This window comes from Prionailurus bengalensis, chromosome A2, assembly GCF_016509475.1.
Source record: "Prionailurus bengalensis isolate Pbe53 chromosome A2, Fcat_Pben_1.1_paternal_pri, whole genome shotgun sequence".
NCBI lineage: Eukaryota > Metazoa > Chordata > Mammalia > Carnivora > Felidae > Prionailurus > Prionailurus bengalensis.
Window position 1 is genome coordinate 21,697,438 of NC_057348.1, and position 22,866 is coordinate 21,720,303.

Genomic DNA, 22,866 nt, shown 5'->3' on the forward strand with positions numbered 1-22,866 from the left:
ATCGAGATCTTGATATCTAAAAATTGCAACAAATTAACACGTATATGAATTAGTACTCTTTAAACTCAGATTGTAATACTTAGCACCTTGACTCCTACCCACAAAAACTCTAATTCCTAATGAATTCCTGAAGGAAAAACGGTACCTTTCAATGTTCTATCTTACCCAATGAATAAGACGAAGGATATATTACTTTATCTAGCTTTCCATTCCATTTATCAAGAATATTATGCAGAACCAAAACTTACCAACTACCTTAGTCTACAATTACACTTACAAAGGGAACCCCTCCAAAATAAGCCCTGAACCAATTTATTCTTTTTAAAATTTTTTAATGTTTATTTATTTCTGAGACAGAGAGAGACAGAGCATGAGGGGGGAAGGGCAGAGAGAGAGGGAGACACAGAATCAGAAGTAGGCTCCAGGCTCTGAGCTGTCAGCACAGAGCCCAACGCGGGGCTCGAACTCACAAACTGTGAGATCATGACCTGAGCCGAAGTCGGTCGCTCAACTGACTGAGCCACCCAGGTGCCCCTTATTTATTCTTTTTTTAAAAACACAATTTTATTGGGGGCACCAGGGTGGCTCAGTCGGTTAAACGTCTGACTCTCGGTATCAGCTCGGTCATGATCTCATGGTCTCATGAGTTCAAGCCCCACGTAAGGCTCTGTGCTGACAATGTGGAGCCTGCTTGGGATTCTCTCTCTCTCCCTCTCTCTCTCTCTGCCCCCCCCCCTCACGCTGTCTCTGTCTCTCTCAAAATAAACTGTAAACAAATATATTAACAAAACAACTTTATTGGGATATAATTCACATACCAAAATTTCCCACTTTAAGTGTATAATTTCACAGCTTTAATAAGTTTACAGAGTTGTGTAACTACCACTCTATCCAGTTTCAGAATATCTCTGTTACCATGAAAAAAACTCCACTCCCACTTGCAGCTCCTCCCCATTCTGTCTAGGCACAGAACAGGTACCTGACCTGCCCAGGGCCCAACAACTAGGAAGTAGCAGAACCAGGTTTCAAACCAAGCAAAATGTCTATAGTCCATGTCCTCGAACACTGTATTTTACTGCCTCTCAATGGGAAACAGCTGAGAGTTTCTTTAACCATGGAAAGGAAATGATCAAATCTGTGTTTCACAAAAGATCACTCTGGACCCAAATAGAGAAACCAGAGGGAGTGATACCAAAGACAACATACAAGTATAAAACTACGTGGCAAAGGACTCCATAATTAATGGGGAGTCTGGGTGGCTCAGTCAGTTGAGCGTCTGACTCTTGATTTCGGCTCAGGTCATGATCTCAGGGTAGCGGGATCAAGCCCCAAGTTGGGCTCCATGCCAAGCATGGAGCCTGCTTGGGATTCTCTCATTCTCTCTCTCTCTCTCTCTCTCTCTCTCTCTCTCTCTCCCTAAAATAAAAAAAAAATTTTTTTTTAAAGAAGACACCATAAATAAAGTTCAAAAGTACAGGAGTTTATCTTAAAAGTTCTCATTACAAGAAACAATTTTTTGTAACTATGTATGGTGATTGATACTAACTAGACTGAGTTTGGTGATCACTTTGCAATGTATACAAACATCAAATTATTCTGTTGTACACCTGAAACTAACAGAATGTTATTTGTCAATTATACTTTACTACAAATAAATAAACAAACAAACAAACAAACAAGACAAATGAGATGGGTGAAAATATAATGGGTTAATTTCCATATATAAACTCCTATAATTGAACAACATCAAAAAAGAAAAAATGGGCAAAATACATTAACTGATCCACATTTAATGTTTTTATTTATTTTGAGACAGAGAGAGACAGAGCATGAGCAGGAGAGGAGCAGAGAGAGAGGGAGACACAGAATCTGAAGAAGGCTCCAGGCTCTGAACTGTCAGCACAGAGCCCGATGCGGGGCTTGAATTCACCGACTGTGAGATCATGGCCTGAGGAAAGTTGGATGCCCAACCGACTGAGCCACCCAGGCGCCCCATAATTGATCTACATTTAAAAACATCAGAGTTAAAGCTTATAAAAGTGTGCTCAATCTTATTAGTAGTGACGAAAATAATTTTTAATTATATACTATTTTTTCACCTTTCAGATTGGTAAAATTTTTAAAACTAAAAAGAATTGTTGGCACGGAAGGTGGATGAATGGGAGAAATTGGGAGTACAGATTGGTACCTCTTTTTTTTGAAAAGAAATTTAATGAAACATAATTTAACCTACAAAGATTTATAAGACACAAACTCTTTGAGCAGTAATTCTAGTATTACAAATCTTTCAGAGTGCCTGGGTGGCTCAGTCAGTTAAGTGTCCTACTCTTGATTTGTGCTCAGGTCGTGATCTCGCAGTTTGTGAGTTCGAGCCCTGCACTGGGCTCTGTGCTGACAGTGCAGAACCTGCTTGGGATTCTGTCTCTCCATTTCTCTCTGCCCCTCCCTGGCTCTCTCTCTCTCTTTCAAAATAAATAAATAAACCTAAAAAAAAAAAAAAAAGAATCTTGGGAATACAAGCTGGTGCATCCACTCTGGAAAACAGTATGGAGGTTCCTCAAAAAGCTAAAAATAGAACTACCCTACGACCCAGCAATTGCACTACTAGGCATTTATCCACGGGATACAGATGTGCTGTTTCGAAGGGATACATGCACCCCAACGTTTATAGCAGCACTATCAACAATAGCCAAAGTATGGAAAGAGCCCAAATGTCCATCGATGGATGAATGGATAAAGAAGATGTGAGATATATATATATATATATATATATATATATATATGTATATATATATATATATATACATATATATATATACACACACACATATATACACGATGGAGTATTATTTGGCAATCAGAAAGAATGAAATCTTGCCATTTGCAACTACGTGGATGGAACTGGAGGGTATTACGCTAAATGAATTTAGTCTGTCAGAGAAAGACAAATATCATATGACTTCACTCATATGAGGACTTTAAGAGACAAACAGATGAATATAAGGAAAGGCAAACAAAAATAATATAAAAACAGCGGGGCGGGGGGCGCCTGGGTGGCTCAGTCGGTTAAATGTCTGACTTCAGCTCAGGTCATGATCTCACACTCTGTGAGTTCAAGCCCCGCATCGGGCTCTGTGCTGACAGCTCAGAGCCTGGACCCTGCTTCAGATTCTGGGTCTCCCTCTCTCTGCCCCTCCCCTGCTCATGCTCTGTCTCTCTCTGTCTCAAAAATAAATAAAAACTTTTAAAAAATAAAAAAAAAACAGGGAGGGGAAAAAAACATAAGAGATTCATAAATATGTAGAACATACAGAGGGTTATGGGGGGGTGGTGTGGAAGGGGGGATGGGCTAAATGGGTAAGGGGCACTAAGGAATCTACTTCTGAAATCATTGTTGCACTATATGCTAATTTAGATGTAAATTTTAAAAAATAAAATTAAAATTAAAAAAATAAAATAAAAGAACCTTTCATACAAAGCACATGTGTTGAAGGCTTCATAACCAGTTATGTTTGCCACAGTACTATCTTGAACAGTGGGAAACCAGATAACCTGTATATCTACCAAATGGGAATGGGATGACCAATACACTATGATACACCTATACTAGGATATACTCTACAATCATTAGAAGAATTTAGGTAGATCCATAAAAGCACATGGGAATGTTATCTATGCTGCTGAGTGGAAAAATCATGTGAAGGGCATTATATTAACTTTTTAAAACCCTGTGTCCATTGTTTACTTGACTACGTGACTTTTAACAAATGACCTAACTCATTTGTGCCAATGGCATCACTTGTAAAAGAGGGAGAATAGTGCTGTACCTACTTCAGAGGACTGCTATGAGGATAAGTAAGACAATCCATGAAGAGCACTTAGCATAAAGCTGGCCACATGTAAATTCTGAGTTAATATTAACTTTATACAATGTTGACTGATTCGAGTTCCTATGGCACTTAGTGCCATCATCTCTACACAGAACACCCTATCATTACATCATGGGTTTGACATAGCAAAGTCAGTGCTACGTAAATATCTGTTGGTTCACTAGGTTTTGAAGATGGCATCCACTTCTTATATTCATAAACTCTTGAAATATTCCAGAATATTTTGTGCAAAGAGCCACCTAGTACAAAATGATAATATATGGGGAAATATTGAATACATAATATATTCAAATATAGAATATAGAATAATCAAAGCCAAAGGCAAGAGAAAATGAAAACCACAAGTCTCATGAAGCTGAAAGCTAAGGCTATGATATTTGTTTTCAAACTTACAACATCACTAAGATTTTAACCAATGAACAATCAGTTCATCATCTTAATAGGATTATGAGAAATGAACTGCTGAAGCTTTTTGCTGTAGAACATCTGTTAAATCTCTTTCTTTATTGCTAGTAGGCTCTCTTTCTATGCAATGAAGGGGGGAAAAAACAGTAAAATATCCAGGAGCTTAGAATATAGAAATTTTGTAAAAAAATTTTTTTTAACATTTATTTATTTTTGAAAGAGAGAGAGACAGAGTGTGAGCGGGGGGCAGGCAGAGAGAAAGGGAGACACAGAATCGGAAGCAGGCTCCAGGCTCTGAGCTGTCAACACAGAGCCTGACATGGGGCTCAAACTCATGAGCAGTGAGATCATGACCTGAGCTGAAGTCAGATGCTCAACCGACTGAGCCACACAGGTGCCCCTAGAATATGGAAATTTAACTCACTTTTCATTATTTCCTTTTGTTTCATTTATTTCCTATTCATATTAAATTGTTTTACTGTCTTTGTTCATTTTATCACTGATTTTGGTGATAATTTCTCTTGTGGTGACCAGAACACATTAGAGTTACCCATTTAAATAAGTTATCATGAACTAACTGATCTGAACCTTGCTCATCTTATTTAGAATATTTCAGTGAGGGGCGCTTATACTACCCTATGCCTCTACTACCAAGCTTCACGTTGATGCACTTTGTTTTGAAGGCTAAGATTAAACACTGAGTAAAACCATTTATTACATGGGAAAAGTTACAATGATGCAACAGAGATTTCTGTAGGATGGATCCTCAGCCAAATGATTTAACAAATCCAACATAAATAACTCTTAAAGCACTTAGGAAGAAGGATAGGAACTCGGTGTGATTCCAGAGATATGTATCCAGTACATATAGCAGTTGCAAAAAAAACAAAAAACAAAAAACAAAAAACACAACACTTAAATTCAGTAGGTTATTTATGAGGTAGTTAAAAGGAAAATTCCCATTGAAATGTTTGAATTTTCACTCCTATCCCTCAACTTAACAGATGGAAGTCCAGTAACAATTTCAACTATGCTGTTAAATATGGTAAATGCAAACAATTCAGCAAATTAGATGCTCCATTTTGGGCATATTTGCAAAGTAAATGCCCTTACAGCAAATGCTAGTGGTAGAGTCACGGTGGTTTTTTGTTCCCCAACAGATATAGATCCCTGCTGGCTTTTTACTCTCTCCCATAGTCCATCATCACTCCCTGACCTTGTATACATCTTATCTGACAGGCTCCCTAAATTAAATGTTTTGCTTCCATCTGTCAAATGTCAATGTAATTTGATTATTAAGGATAGAAATCTTCCATTGTTTCATTAAGTTGTTTATTGCCATTGTTTTTTAACCCACTGCTCCGTGTCTAACTAGGGAGATTAAAAAATAAATTAAGTCTAATAAAGTCAATCTTAGCCACTCACATCATCTAAATTAAATCTGACCCTAATTGAACTTTTCCATGGTTATGTAAACCCAACACAGGGCATGTCTATCTCAATTGAACAAATCAGTACTAATGAATTTATAAAACCAAAAGAACTTCTAAACAATACCCAGAACTCAAGAATACCCTAAATTTTTAAGGTGTTCAACGTCACTAATCATGAGAAAAATGCCAATCAAAACCACAATGAAGTATCACCTCACACCTGTTACAAAGCTATTATCAAAAAGACAAGAAAACAAACGTTGACAAGGATGTGGGAGAAGGGAATCCTTGTGCACTGTTGGTGGGAATGTAAATTGATGCAGCCACTGTGGAAAACCGTATGGGGGTTCCTCAGATAATTACAACTAGAAATAACATATGATCTAGCAATTCCCCTTTTGGGTATTCAAAGGAAACAAAAACACTAACTCAAAAAGATATCTAAACTCCCATATCCACTGCAGCATTATTTATGATAGCTAAGACATGGAAGCAACTTACGTGTCCACTGATAGATGAATGGATTTTTAAAAATGTGGTATACACACACATATACACACACAATGGGATATTACTCAGCCATAAAAAAGAAAATCCTGCCATTTGCAACATAGATGGACCCTGAGAGCAGTATGCTAAGTGAAATAAGTCAAACAGAGAAAGACAAATGCCATATGATCTCACACATGGAATAAAAACAAAACACCCAAACCCAAACTCATAGATACAAAGAACAGATTGGTGACTGGCACACAAAATCGGTGAAGGTGATCAAAAGGCACAAATTTTCAGTTAAAAAATATGTAAGTCCTAAAGGTATCAAGTGCAGCATGATGACTCACCGTCAACAATACCGTATTGGGTATTTCAAAAGACAGTAAATCTTAAAGGTTCTCATCCTAAGACAAAAAGTTTGTATATGTGGTGACAAGTATTACTGAAACTTACTGTGGTCAGCGTTTTGCAATATATTCATATATTAAATCATTATGTTGAATACCCTGGACTAACACAATGTTATATCTCAATTATATTTCAATTTAAAAAGCTAAATTATGAGGCGGTATTTTAAAAGTGTGGTTTTAGACTAACAATGAGAAATTTTTTTTTTTAATTTTTTTTTCAACGTTTATTTATTTTTGGGACAGAGAGAGACAGAGCATGAACGGGGGAGGGGCAGAGAGAGAGGGAGACACAGAATCGGAAACAGGCTCCAGGCTCTGAGCCATCAGCCCAGAGCCTGACGCGGGGCTCGAACTCACGGACCGCGAGATCGTGACCTGGCTGAAGTCGGACACTCAACCGACTGTGCCACCCAGGCGCCCCAAGAAACATTTTTTAAAAGTTGTGTTAGGGGGTGCCTGGGTGGCTCAGTCAATCGAGCATCCAACTTCAGCTCAAGTCATGATCTCACAGTTCGCAGGTTCAAGCTCTGCCATCAGGCTCTGGGCTGACAACTCAGAGCCTGGAGCCTCCTTCGGGTTCTGTGTCTCCCTCTCTCTCCCTGCCCCTCCCCTGCTTGTGTTCAGTCTCTGTCTCTCAAAAATGAACAAATGTTAAAAAAAATTTTTTTAAGAAGTTGTGTTAGAGAAATGTTTTTCTTTCCAATAAAAATCCCAAAAGGGTATTTTATTTTAAAATGCTAATTTAAAATGCATCTAAAGGAGAAAATGTACAACCCAGCTACATTTTTGTAAAAGATGATATATGATGAGATAGTTCTATCAAAATATTAAAATAGTATGATACTAGTACAAGAAAAGACAAATACATCAGTAAAATAGGAATTAAAGAATTGGCTATCCATTCTGAGAGGCAAAAAACTGGATCCTTACTTCATGCTGCCACATAAATAAATTCCAGGCAAATTAAAAGAGCAAAACATGAAAAACAAGACTCCAAACAAATTTAAAAGATGGGAATATGGTTATAAACCCTGGGACAGCATAGACATCCTCAAGCATTGAGGCCATAAAATGAAACATTTAAAAATATTTAAAACTTCTGACTGGCAGAAAGACAGCATAAACAACTTTAAAAACCAAGCCCTAAGGGGATCCGGGTGGCTCAGTAGGTTGGGCGTCCAACCTCAGCTCAGGTCATGATCTACAATTCGATTCGTGTGTTCAAGTCTCATATTGGGTTTGCTGCTGCCAGTGCAGAGTCAGCTTCCAATCCCATCCCCCTCTCTCTTTGACCCTCCCCAACTCATGCACGCGCGCTCTCTCTCTCTCTCTCTCTCTCTCTCAAAAATAAACATTAAAAAAAAAAATAGTAAATACATTATATAAAAACCAAGCCATAGACTAGAAGAAAATATTTCCAGCATATATTAGACATAAAGGATTAACAGTCATAATAACAGAAAACATCTATAAATTAATAAAGAAAAAAAAGGCCAAACCTAACAGAGAACAAAAGTCAGGTACAAAGAGGAATTTTAGAGAAGAAATGCAAATGATCAATAAGCATACAAAAACATGTTCAATGTCAAAGGCTAAAATGAGGTATTTTTCATTCAGATTGACAAAAATAAAAGATTAATAACATCCAATATAGGTGAAATTATGGAGAAATGGATGTTGTCACTACTAGTTGAAGAGCACAAATGGGTATAACCCTTTTAGAGAGAAATTTTATTCCATCAAAAAATTTAACTTGCATTCTGTACAAACCAAGCAATTCCATTTCCAATATCTATTTCAGAAAAATATCCAAAGAGGGGGTGTCTGGGTAGCTCAGTCGGTTAAGCAAATGACTCCAGCTTGGGTCACGATCTCGTGGTTCCTGAGTTCAAGACACGCATTGGACTCTGCACTGACAGCTCAGAGCCTGGAGCCTGCTTTGGATTCTGTCTCCTTCTCTCTCTCTGCCTCCCCTCCTCTGTCATGCTCTGTCTTTCCCTATCCCTCTCTCTTAAAAGTAAATAAGCATTAAAAAAATTTAATACCCAAAGAAGATAAAGAAATAAGCAGCATAACATTTTTTTAAAGTTTATTTATTTTGAGAGAGAGCGTGAACAGGGAAGGGGCAGAGAGAAAGGAAGAGAAAGAATACCAAGCAGGCTCTGCATTGTCAGTGCAGAGCCCAATGCAGGGCTTGACTTCACAAACCCTGAGATCATGACCTGAGCCGAAATCAACAGTCAGACACTTAACCAACTGAACCACCCAGACACCCTGAAGCATAACATTTTCAAAGAAAGAGGGGCACCAGGGTGGCTCAGTCACTTAAGCATCCGACTTCAGCTCAGGTCATGACCTCACGATTCAACTCATGAGTTTGAGCCCTGCGTCAGGCTCTCTGCTGTCAGTGCAGAGCCCACTTCAGATCCTCTGTCCCGCTCTCTCTCTCTCTCTCTGCCCCTCTCCCACTCATGCACGCTCTCTCAAAAATAAATAAACATTAAAAAGTTTTTTTAAAAAGGCATGAAGTACTGATACATGCTATAATTTGGATAACTTTGAAAATATACCAAGTGAAAGAAGTCAAACACAAAAGGCCACATATTATATGCTTCCAGTTGTATAAAATGGCCAGAACAGGCAAGTCCATAGGGACAGAAGGTAGAGTAGTGAGGGTGCCAAGAGCTAGAGGGAAAGACTACCACTATGCAGAGTTTCTTCTGGGGGCTACTGAAACACTATGAAATTAGACTGTCACAGCGGCCCTACAACTCTGAATAAAAACCATTCAGCTGTGTTGTACACAGCTAGTACACAACTAGTACGACACTGTATATCAACTATACTTCAATAATAAAAAAAAACAAAACACTCTGGGGGCGCCTGGGTGGCTCAGTCAGTTAAGCGGCCGACTTCAACTCAGGTCACGATTTCGTCGTCCACGAGTTCGAGCCCCGCGTCGGGCTCTGGGCTGACAGCTCAGAGCCTGAAGCCTACTTCACATTCTGTGTCTCCCTCTCTCTCTGCCCCTCCCCTGCCCATGCTCTGTCTCTCTCTGTCTCAAAAATAAATAAACGTTAAGAAAAAAAAAAACATTCTGCACTACTGTACACTTTAAATGAATGAATTTCATGGTATGTGAAGTGTATCTTGATCGAGTCGCAAAAAAATAAAGCCATCTGTATTAAGAACACAACTGTGGGGGCGCCTGGATAGCTCAGTCAGTCGAGCGTCTGACTCTTGATCTCAGCTCAGGGTCAGGTGAGACCAGGTCATGATCTCCTGTCTGGTGGGTTCGGGCCCCACATCAGGCTCTGCTCTGACAGTATGGAGCCTGCTTGGCATTCTGTCTCTCCCCCTCTCTGCCCACTCCCCTCTTGCATTCACTTTCTCTCAAAATAAACCTAAAAGAAGAACACACCTGTGCTTTAAAATAACATTATTTCCATTTTCAAATACAGAAGCTGAGGACAAGGAATCTGGGTACCATCTGGATATCCAACAGAACAAGGAGAATTTAGCTGTCACTGGTTTGTTTTAGTTAAGGTAATGCTGTGCTTTAACCAATAAATTCCAAATTACAGTTGCTTAATCCAACAGATATTTATTTCTCACTCAGCGAAAGCCCAAACAGGTGTTCCTGAAGAGTAGGCAACTGTCCTCTACATGGTAATTCATCGAGTCAAGCGCCTTCTGACCCAGAGCGCTGCATCTTCAACACAGGTTCCCCAAATCATTCAGCATAGGGATCATTCATGTAGGTTTTCTTGATCCAGGGCTTCTACCCACATTCTATTGTTAAAATTCGGTCACATGACCCCATCTAACTACAAGGGAAGCTGGGAAATATAATGCAGTACTTCCCACTATTAAATATGAGTGTTTAGAATCAGTACTACCATTTTTTAGAACTGATATTAAGAGATACTACCAGTGATTTTGTTCAAAGAAGCCTCTATGAGTCAACAGCAGTGATACTAATGAACTGCAATGTTACTGCAATTAGTCAATCAATATTTGCTGAGCACATACTATCTGCCACATACTGTGTTAGGTAAACAAATGGGGGGAAAGGGGGGTACTGCCCTCACAGATCTCACAATCTAGTGTGGGGAGACAGGTAATAAAGTATATAGTATGCTGAATGAAAATAAATGTCAGGGGCAAAAATGAGGCAAGGAAGGAGGACACAGAGTTACTACTTTCGAAAGAGTACCAAGGCCTTAGTGATGAGGTGACATTAGCCAACACCCAAGGGTACCTGGGGAAGTACATTCCAGACAGAAAGCACAAAGATCCTGAAGTGGGAGCTTGTGTAGCACTTTCGAGGCCACTGCTGTTGGAGCAGAAGGATCAAGGCAAAGATGCCAGGAGATGAGCTCAGAAAGGTACCAGGGACCAGATTATACACAAACGTGTAGGCTGCTGTGAAGATCTGGGTTTTGAGGAAGACACTGGAGGGCTTTGAGCAGAGGAGGGACATAATCTGACCTCTCTTTCAAAAGGATCACTGTGCAACTGTGTTGAGAATAGACTGTGAAGCGAGCAAGGAGCCCGGGAAGATCAATAAAAAAGATCCTGGAACAATCCCAGCGAGCGTGTTAGTGGCTAGATCCACTAGAGCATCGGTGAAAAGGTTGAGAAGGGTAGAAGGAAAACTGGATGTGTGGTGTGAGAGAAAGAGCAGCATCGGGGCTGACTCCCAAGTTTTTGGCCTAAGCCACAGAAAGGATGAAACTGCCACTTAGGGGAAAGGTTTAGAGGAGGAGTGGTTTGAGAACGAAAAATCAGGGGTTCCGATGGAGAATCGGGCAGTATGATTAATTTCTTCATCATTAAAGCTTCTTTCTTTGAGTTTCCAGGAAAATTTTTTTCAATCAACAAAAGTGTAATTATTAACACTCCTTATATGAACAGTGCTTCCAACTTATGAGCTCTTTTCATATGCCATAATTCATTCAAGCTTAATAAAAACTCTTTAAAATATCTAGAATGGCTTCAATCTTTATTTCGCACCTTGGAAACCTTCTCGTCAGCTTCAGTCCCCACTCTCACACTTCACCTTTCTTTCCGTTAGGTTTACTGATCGATCATCCATGAAGGCATTTCATCACACCAATTCAGTAACTTATGCTGTTTTAGTGTTTAAAATCCTAATTTCAACACCCATAAATTTTCCATTAAAAGCACCTCAATGTCAACTTTTCTAACCCTTCAATACATGTCTTTCAAAAATTTCAAGCATAAATAATTTTTTAAAACTGATTCATACTATAATGATGTTGGAAATCTCATGTCAACCAATTTATAAATCCCTAGTTCCAGCTATAAGTAGGACCACTTCACAGCCCTGTTCCCTCAGCAATTGCTAATAGTGACAATATTTGTACTCTGCACCACATACCAAGATTACAAAATCATAGTTCTGACATGATCTTTCATTGTACCAAGATATGACAGTAGCATTTAAAAATCATTTTTTTAACTTTGTTTTATTTTTTAAAATTTACATCCAAATTAGTTAGTATATAATGAAGCAATGATTTCAGTAGATTCCTTAATGCCCCTCATCCATTTAACCCATCCCCCCTCCCGCAACCCCTCCAGCAACCCTCAGTTTGTTCTCCATATTTATGAGTCTCTTTTGTTTTGTCCCCCTGTTTTTTATATTATTTTTGTTTCTTTTCCCTTATGTTCATTGGCTTTGTCTCTTAAAGTCCTCATATGAGTGAAGTCATATGATTTTTGTCTTTCTCTGACTAATTTCACTTAGCATAATCCCCTCCAGTTCCATCCACGTAGTTGCAAATGGCAAGATTTCATTCTTTTTGATTGCTCAGTAATACTCCATAAAAATCATTTCTTTATCCTTATCCTATAAACTGGAGAAATGGTAGATGTTCTAGAGTATGAATATTGTCACATTCTTCATGGATGATGACTTTATTTATAGAAGCCAGTTACATGAGCACATGTTGAAATAGTCAATAGGTCTCTGTTCTGATTAAATAAGGAGGTATTTAGTTCCCCAACATAAACACTGCCAAAAATGTACCAATTTCAATATTATAAAATGATTACATGAATAGACTACATTCAGTTATGAAAAGGCTTGAAACTGTTGTGTAATTTCATAGTGGCTGTTTCTCAGCCTTCTCATGTCAAATGACAGATCATTCTAACCCTACAAATGGTTGTTAACCATTTATCTAAAAAAAAAAAAAAAGAAGTCCTATATGAGTACTTACTGTGTATGTGCCTAGTACTTTTTGTGTGTTATATAGTAAATAAAACACTGCTGATAATATATGGTATGCATAAGTGTTAACTATTTTCAAATTCTATCTTATTTAATCCTAACCACTCTATGTAGCCTATACATGGAACCCCATTTTACTGATGAGGAAACTGAGGCTCAGAGAAAAGAAATAACCTGTCAGTTCTTTTAGTAAGCAAACAGCAGGGGCAGGATGTGAACCCCAGTCTGACTCCAGAGCCTGAACCCCTCTAGACTTCCAGGCTTTCCTCAGAGATCAGGCAGTGAGGGCGACTGTGAGGTGTGTCTCCTGTACCATAATGTGATGGCTCCACATAACTTACACTCTAGTTCTTTTGTTTGTTATTTGTTCAACTACAAAGCTCTATATTGTTCTAGTAGAATGGGGAATAGCCAGGAGTCTGGATGGCACCTAAGTGTTACCATTTATGAACTTCTTCTGAAATGTTATTCTAGTAGGTCCTTAAACTAGTTCCTATGAAAGAATAAAAGCCTAATTAAAATAAAATCTCTGAATTACTGAATACTTGTGAAAAGAAAAACAGAAGGCCCTTATTCTTTAAATGACATGATAAACTAATCTTGAAGTGTTTCCAGAGAAAAGGATTTAAAAGAATTTATGTAATTTATGACACTTTTTTGCTTCGAGTGTTAAGATTAAAGTTTGTTCATAAAGAGGTTAAAATTCCAGTTTACCTCTGTATGCACCAAGAAACTACATTCTTCATAGCTCTGCACAAAGTTAAGCTCAGTCCACATCTACCTCTCCAATTCTGTAAATCACACTCCGAGTAGCCTTGTTAAGTCCTTCCCTCTCTCTTCCCCTTGCCCTGAATCCTGCATCCGTTTAGCATGGCAAAGCCCCATTCCACGTAATGGACTGCACTCAGTCAGTCCACTCCTTGCTGTCAGAAAACTGCGTTCTGGGCCTTCTGTATGGCTATATGACCTGGTCCTGGCTACAAAAGAAGAGAAAGTATGCTGGGGAGCTTCTGGGAAATATACCCTCACTCTCAATGAGAGAAGCAAGATAGTTTTAAAATATGGATTACGCATTCTACTTCTCTTGGGGTTCTTTCAGTGCTAGATGTGGGTATAACACCAGCATGTAAACTCCATGAGGACATGCATCGTTTCATTCAACTGATATTCCTGAATGCCTATCAGATGCCAGGCTCTGTGCTGGGCAGAAGAGAGACTAATAATGTCCCTGCTCCTAAAACATAGCTAGCACTCAATTAATATCTGTTGAATTAATGAACTGCAAATTAAAATGATCAATTACTGAACCCCAACTTTGGTAGAACCATTTTTAAATTGTAAAACTTGTAACTGTAACTGAAACTAATATTCAGATAATTGTATATATTGCACCTCTAGACCAAGCAGTTTTTGCTATATGGCCAAGTAAACACATACACACTTCTTTTTCTTGATACCAAAGAATATGTATGCAAAAAGTACTGGCAGGCAATCATACTTATTATAAGCAATTTTCAATGTCTCATCAAAAAATGTATGTGTGCAGGGGCGCCTGGGTGGCTCAGTCAGTTAGGCATCGACTCTTGGTTTCAGCTCAGGTCATGAGCTCACAGCTGGGGAGGATTCTGACCCCACATCGGGCTCTGCACTGACAGTGTGGAGCTTGCTTGGGATTCTCTCTTCCTCCCTCTCTCACTCTCTGCCCCTCCCCCGCTCCCTCTGTCTCTCTCAAAATAAATAAACTTAAAATATGTGTGTGTGTGTGTGCATGCACACGCACGCATGCTAACTGAAAGAGAAAGTGCCCCTTTAGTATTAATTTTGCTATACCTCTAAGGAATATGTTTAAAGAGAAGTAGTCAATGAAAATTTAAATCAAAATTCAAAATCTGATTAAAAACAAAACTATTGTGAAAGGTAAAAAGGGAAAGTCAGAGCTAGGAACAAAATAATGAATATTTTTTAACTATTCATGAATTTTGATATCCTTATTCCCCTATTCTCCCTCCAATTACCATGACCAAGAAGAAGAAGTCACATGACTGTAATTTGGATATCTGGTAAAGGTGGCCTAAAACTCCCAGACAGTTAATCAAATTTACATTAAGCTAGAAGGGAGTCTGGCAGTGGGACAGAATAATACTTAAAAGGGATTGATCGTCAAGAGACCAGAGATACTAATATAGTTTAACTGTAGAGCTAAGCTACAGGCCGAATAAACAGAAACCAGAAATAAAGGCCTCCAAATGTTTTTGAAGTTCTTAGCTCAAGGTTAAGGAATTGACCACAAACCAAAAAGATCCAGAAGTTCAAATCAGGCCTAGAAAGTTACTTAATTGTCTTCACCTTCCAAATAGCTACCCATGTGCTCATCTCATTATAGGTAGCCTCCAGCGAGGGGAAGAGGGAGGGTCTGAAAACTCCCTGATAACTACATTAGAAATCAGAAAGGCAGGTCAATGAGAGGAAACAGCAAGTACACATACACACTCCAGGAAAAAAAAGCCTGTATCAGATGAGGCCAAAACAAACCTCAGTGTGACAGTCCACATTGCTCTCTCCCTCTAAATTCCTAGTGGCCTTAGATGTGTTATTTTATTGCAAATTCTCTGGTACATGAACTGTTGGAAGTAACATAAAAGCCAATTCTATTTCGTTAAAAGCAGACTATTCTCTTGAAGAGAATGAGAATCAACAGAAGCTAAATAATGAGTACAAGTAAACTTGTTCTACCCAAAGTTCAGGACAGTAAGTATCTTTAAAAACATCACTCAGCAAAACCAGTAGAGGTGCTCAGAAGGGAATCCAGGTCTCTTTGACTCTGTGCCTTTGTCGTCGCCAGTTGGGCAAATGCTTCTCTGGACAATGGACAACAAGACTCCTAGCTGGGGAGTGGCAAGTAGTGAGAATGGACTAGACAAACCATAAAAAGGAGACTCAGCTTAAGTTCCCCAGGCTATCATTTTGCTAGCTCAGCTTCCCTAACTGTTATATAGGGAATATACATATATTGAGGGGTTCTGAAGACTAAAGCAGAATTTACATAGAATAGAGCACCACACAAATAGCAGGCACCTAATAAATCCTATTCATTAGATTATTAGAAATATGTCTACACCCTTATATTCCCATACAGTTGTGTCTTCTCAGCTAAGGAAGTTAGGGGTCATAAATTTTAGAGGTGACTGAACCAAAAGTACAGGATGTTTAATAAAAAATTTTAAGTGGTTAACTTAGCCTTCTAAAGGGCAGAAAATCAAGATGTAAGAATGATCAACACCGTAACAAACGTAACCAGACAGTCCTGATAAGGAAGTGTGAGGCCTCAGGAGCCAGACTGGTGGGTATGAGTCCCAGGTGCATGCCTGCGTGCTGTGTGGCCTTGGACAAGTTGTATCACCAATTTATGCCTCAGTGTCATCATCTATAAAATGGAGATGTTAACAATGGCACCTATCTCATAGTTACTCTGATTATTCAATCCATTAGTGCATGTAAAAGTTTATGGCACAGTAAGCCCTCAGTGCAGATTAGCTATTTTTGCTTTAACAAACCTCTTAGTAGAAGAATGAAGATACTATTTCAAGGATGATTCCCAACCTCTCAGTACTTGGAGTACTCTCACTTTGCTTATCAAATACCCTTCTAACTCTTCCTAGCAAAGTTATACAGTAACTTTGCTTTAATTAACATACATTTCTTTATTATTTGATGGAATGGAAGGAAAGGGAGTTTAAAGAACAGTCAAAAGGCTAAAAAAGAATCAGTGTGATAAACAGCCACCATCAAAAACCTTAGAATCAGCAGGAAAGCACATAAACAAAGCTTTCACCCCCAAGGGAGTGAAGAGGCTTCTTCCTTACCCCCAGAGGCCTGGAGAAGAGTGGGTGGCAGGCAAGCTATAGTGACTAATGTCTCCAGATCCCTGGGAGGCTGCTTTTCGTCCGATCATTCACTCAACTTTAACCTCTACTCACTCTTCTCAAAGCCTTCAACCAAGGGTGTGATGTTGAGGCAGGAGGCTTTGGGGTTCCGCTGCTTTGTTTTGTTCTACTAATATTAAGCACACAGGTATTTTTTTGAAAACTTTATGTCAGACTTTAAAGACTCCTGGACTATAATCACATGCGCTGTACAATTAATTCATTAGGATGTTTTAAGACATTTAAGGCCCTAAAAGCAGATCATTGGTTGTAACTGCCAAGGACCTTTGGATAGGCTATTACCCCTCAAAATCACTGTAAGCACCAAAACAGCACCATCAGTGGGAACGTCTCCCTACTCCTGGGCAAGGCTGCTGCCCGCCTGGGGCATCCCTGGGAAACTGTGTGGCGACTGTCTACTGCAAATTCGGGCCATCAGGTCACGTTCCACAAACCTAAGAAGCATGATCAACATTTAATAACAATGATAGAAGGAACAAGGATAAGGATTTAGAAAAGGCATAAGTTACTTAGAAAACAAAACAACTCTTCAGTAGCTTTTAAGATAAGTGCTTCGAGGAAAGGAGTAAACCTCTGGTTACTACTAGAGATAAACTGGAACACGTTACACGTGTAAAATAATACAGTGCAAAAAAGCTACGTAGACATAAGGGGGAAAAAAAGCCTAAATTATGCGTATTAGGAAACTAATTAAACTCATACATAAGATGTAAAACCAAAACCCCCACCAGGCAGAACAACAGTCTACCTGTTACGCTAGAGATCAGCAGGGTGCTTGTAGCCTGTGGTTTGTTCAGCATTAGAACTGAGTTGCAGCTTGTTACTTGCTTTTGTAGAGTTCAATACCCACATCTATTAATCTATTAGGTAAACTTCCTCTGAGAACTAGAAGTGCTTATGTTAAATACACAGAAATTTTTGCTTAAGCCTCTGCCCCTTTTAAACAAGAAATGATGCTTCCCCTTCCCCTTTTCTATTCTTTCTCTAAAAACAGTATTTTTCCTACCATTAAATTATTATTTAAGTAAACTTAAATACAGTACTATAAAGACTAACAGTTTTCCAAGATTAGCACTTACCAATTCCACTTTCTAGTGTGTAGTACAAAAATATCTGTGTAATTTTCAATTCTTACTAATACTGACTATGCTACACTAAGTTTCATATTGTATAGGAAAAAATAGGTTTTATAAAATATAAAACTTCTTTCAGCCTTAGATAAAACTATAACTGAAACAGAGACAGATGCCTGAAGTCATCAAAGTAAGCTGAAAAGAATTCAAACCTTTGTTATTTGCAAACTAACACAGGATGGGCTTGAGGCAAGTAAATGGCTATTGATATCTATTTCAGAGGGGCAAATATTCCAGCACCATATATGAAAACTGTTCTGATTTATATTCCACAGTGCGGAATGGAGTGGGCGGGTGGGTGGGGGAGGCAGAACAAGGTTATTGTTTTAATTGTTGTATTTAAACTGTTGAGAAAATAAATGAGCTAGTTGCTTAAAACACCCAGGAAAAACATCATCATCACAACTCAAAAGCACACACTCAAAATCATTAATGTGTTTTTCTTCAATATTTTCTTACAAGACGTGAGATTACAAATGCGGTACTATTCTCTATTAAAGTATAAAGTATAAAAGAAAACTCAATTCACTTGTCTAAACTCACATTAAATCCACCCAAAATGATAATCTGAAGATGACTACAAGCTCAGCCACATCAGGTTTGCAACTTCACGGCCTCCAGCCAGACGATGAGACAGGACATTCAGTCAATCCTTGCTGACTAGGAAACCCAAAGCTTGAGGAGGCTTAATGTCAAATCTAACTATCAAAAAGTCATAAGCTTACTTCAAATTCCTCTCAAAACAATGTTTTAAGAAAAAAAAATACCAATAAGCCATTCAAACAGCACAGTACTACTGTTACCCGAATCTTAAACAAAATGTCAAATCCAGACTGCCAGTTAGACTTCAAAAAGCCACCTTAATGAACAAGTCTTGTCAAGACAGTTTTCCCAACTGTAACAAACACTATGGATTTTTGGCCTTAAACAGAGACATCTGTAAAGCAAATGATTAAAACGACCAAAACAGACATGACTGCCCCAGGGCTGCCCGGCCAACTTTGCAATTTCAGAGGGATACTGATGGGGGGGGGGGGGGGGGGGGGGGGGAGGCTGAAGAGGAAATTTTTTCTACTTTACTCAAATGACGAGTGATTAAGTTAATACGTAAACATTTTCCTTTTGCTCATTCCTCCCCCAAATAATTAGGTACTTTATGCTCATATCACTCTCTCCTTTTCAGACATTTGCTTCGTGCCATCAGAAACTATACAACACACTGCACGTGGACATGAACTCAACTGCCTGGGAGATGTTTAAAAAACCTTTGTTTCACTAACCACAGAGATTGGTGAATCTAAAAGCTGGAAGAAACTTTAATAGGTAGCATCTAGTCCAATGGTCCTCATAGTCTTGTGGTTACCTATCCACCATTCTCATGCCCCAACATTTCCACAAATGACTCCTCTCCATTAACCTAGGGTGCTTCTCTAGCATGTTCCTTGAGGAGGAACCTATCTACACATCCTTGAGTGGAAGAAGTTATCTATTCTATGTCAAACACCACCGATGACACAGTAACAAAAAACTCCCATAAGTGCCTTCTGGGACAATCTATACCACTTCTGAGTTGCTTCACCACAAAGTTTTTCCATTCAACTGCCCCAAGTCCCAAAGGCTTCCTTCTACCCATAGGTATTTCTCACACACAATGAGTCTGTACCTTTGCTCACACAAAAGCCCTTCACACAGCTGAGAGAACTAACAGTTATTCCAAAGACAGGTCCTAAGTTCTCTCACCATCCTGGACTTCCTCTGAAATACATTTCAGTTTATCTGTATTCCAATAGGACACAAAAGAATAAATTAAAGCCTTAAAATGATTATGATCTCATTTTATTTCTTAAAGAATTCTCTTTTTTAATGTTTATTTATTTTTGAGAGAGAGGGAGGGAAGGAGAGAGACAGAGAATCTGAAGCAGGCTCCCCACTGTTAGTGCAGAACCCAACGCAGGACTCAAACTCACAAACGGTGAGATTGTGACCTGAACTAAAGTTGGCCGCTTAACCAACTGAGCCACCAGGCTATGATTTCACTTTAAATAACCTACTACTTATGTGACCAGGCAAAATATTTCAAAGCTAAGTTTGCTCAGTTTATTAGACTTTGATCCTGAGATCATGGTAATCAGGCTTAATGGAACAAAGAACGGTTCCTTTCTCAACGTGTTCCTTTAAAGTCAACCAATCACAGAAACTAAATAGATTTTTTTTCCAAAAAAAGATATATAATAGCCAATAGGTACATGAAATGGTGCTCAATATCATGAATCTTCAGGGAAATGAAAATCAAAACCAAAATGAGATATCACCCCATACATGTTAGAACAGCTATTATCAAAAAGACAGAAAGTATTGATGAGAATGTGGAGAAAAGGGAACCCTCATGCACTGTTGGTGGGAATCTAAACTGGTGCTGCCACTATGTAAAACAGTATGGAGGTTCCTCAGAAAATTAAAAATAACACTACCATATGAGCCAGCAATTCCATTTCTAAGTATCTGAAAGAAACAAAATCACTACCTGAAAAGATATCTGCACCACCAAGTTCACTGCGGCATTATTTAGAATAGCCAAGACATGGAAGCAACCTATGCGACCAACAATAGATTAATGAATAAAGAAAATATACTGTACTTACACAACAGAACACTCTTCAGCCATAAAAAAAGAAGGAAATCCTGCCATTTGCAACAACATGGATGGATCTCGAGAGCACTATGCTAAATGAAGTAAGTCTGAAAAAGACAAATGCTGTATGATCTCACTTATATGTGGAATCTAAAAAACCAAATGGGGCGCCTAAGTGGCTCAGCTGGTTAAGTGTGCAATTTTGGCTCAGGTCATGATCTCACGGTTCGTGGGTTCGAACCCCACGTCGGGCTCTGTGCTGACAGCTCAGAGCCTATAGAGCCTGCTTCAGATTCTGTGTCTCCCTCTCTCTGTGTCCCTCCCCTGCTTACACACTCTCTCTCTCAAAAATAAACATTAAAAAAGTGTTTTGAAAGATGTAAAAATAAAATAAAATAAAATAAAATCTAAATAAAAAACCAAACTCATAGATTCAGAGGATAGATTGGTGGTTGCCAGAGATGAGGGAGGCAGAGTGTGAATGGGTAAACATGCTCAAAAGGTACAAACGCTCAGTTAATGGGCAAATAAGTCCTGGGGATGTAACATACAGCATGGTGGCTATAGTTAACAATATCGCATCGTATATTTGAAGGCTGTTAAGAAAGTAGATCTTAAAAGTTACTGTCGTAAGAAAAAAAATGTGAGGTGACTGATGTTAACTAAACTTATTGTGGTCCTAATTTTGCAATATATACATATATCAAATCACTATATTGTACTCCTTGGACTAATACAATGTTATATGACAACTGTATGTCAATAAAACTGGATGGGGTGCCTGGGTGGCTCAGTCGGTTGAGCATCCGACTTTGGCTCAGGTCATGATCATGATCATGATCATGGCTTGTGAGTTCGAGCCCCATGTCGGGCTCTGTGCTGACAGCTCGGAGCCTGGAGTCTGCTTCGGATTCTGTGTCCCTCTCTCACTGTGACGCTCCCTCGTTCATGCTCTGTCTCTCTCTCAAGAATAAATAAAACATTAAAAAAAATTTTTTTTTAATTAGAGAAAAAAGGAATGTTGATGTTGATACCCATGGTTACTCTTAAAGTCAGGGACTTGGTTATTTTCTCTCTCTAGCCCAGTTCCAAATAGATACTCAATATATGTGTGCAAGAAAGAAAAAAAGGAATAAGAATGAACTCTCAAGCTAAAAAGTAGGTGTGAGAAAGTAAAATTTATAATGCAGGTCAAGATAATGCAGAATAATAAACAGGTACAAGCAAATAGGCTGGTGGCCTGTGTAGAGACTTAGAAGAAATACTGAGGAAATTAAGTTTCAAGAATGAAATCTAGCCACTGGTATTCAGGAGTTCAAGGCACCAACTTAATCATTATATAACTAGGGGAAATGGCAAGGATCCGGTTATTGGAAACCGTACTCAACAGTAAGGCTGCAGTAGTGAGTTATTGCCACACTTAAGCAATTCATTTATGTATCTCCTTTGGGGTGAAGATTAGTCCCAGAGTCTGGGTAGAAGCTAGCTCTCTTGGCAGGATCTCAGTTGGCATCCTGAGGTTGTAACTGTAGAAGCGGAGAGCTAAATGGAAATGACAAAGGCCACAGAAGGAAAAAAAAGCCCATTCTCAAGATCTAAGGTGGTTACAGCTCGGTTTGTGATTTTTAAATTTTCAGATTCCCAAGTCTGAACACTGCCTTTCAAAAAAAAAAAGAAAAAATGCCAATCATTTTGCAAAACCAGGGTACCTTTCAGGAGAAACTAACAGAAATCATAGGTATATCTGAATACCCTACAACATGAAGGGGAAAAGAACTAAACACACATTCCAGAATTCAGTTCTCCCCTTAAAAATGACCACAGCACCTTTGGACCCTTCTAGAGGGGCCCACCTGCACCTGAGGCCCACTCCTGCCTCAGTCTCTATGGTGCCATGCCTAGCCGCTCTAAGCGCTCAGTCTGTGGTCTACTCAGTGAAATTAATGGGGATAGTTCTGCCATCTATTAGGTGGGATTCCAGTCTCAACTCTCAATACTTCTTATAGTCATCCTTTAACTTAAAAAGTGCCAAGAAACTAAAATAATTATTGAAAAGCATCTCAACTCTGAAAATTAAGCCCCACCCAACGTGGGACTCGAAGTCATGACCCCAAGATCAAGAGTTACATGCTCTTCCAACTGAGTTAGCTAGCCGGGCACTCCATTTTGGCAGTATTTTTTATTTGTGGCAAATCTGTTACATCTGATACATTACATAACATATTAAAGTCCACTTTAACACAAATTACTTTGAAACCTGGACTA

At 38.9% G+C, this 22,866-nt stretch overlaps 1 protein-coding gene across 4 annotated transcripts in view; it reads right to left on the reverse strand.

Annotated features, from left to right (window-relative positions):
• Positions 1–22,866, reverse strand: part of SFMBT1 (Scm like with four mbt domains 1) — a 129,316-nt gene that overhangs the window by 61,699 nt on the left and 44,751 nt on the right. The window lies entirely within an intron of this gene.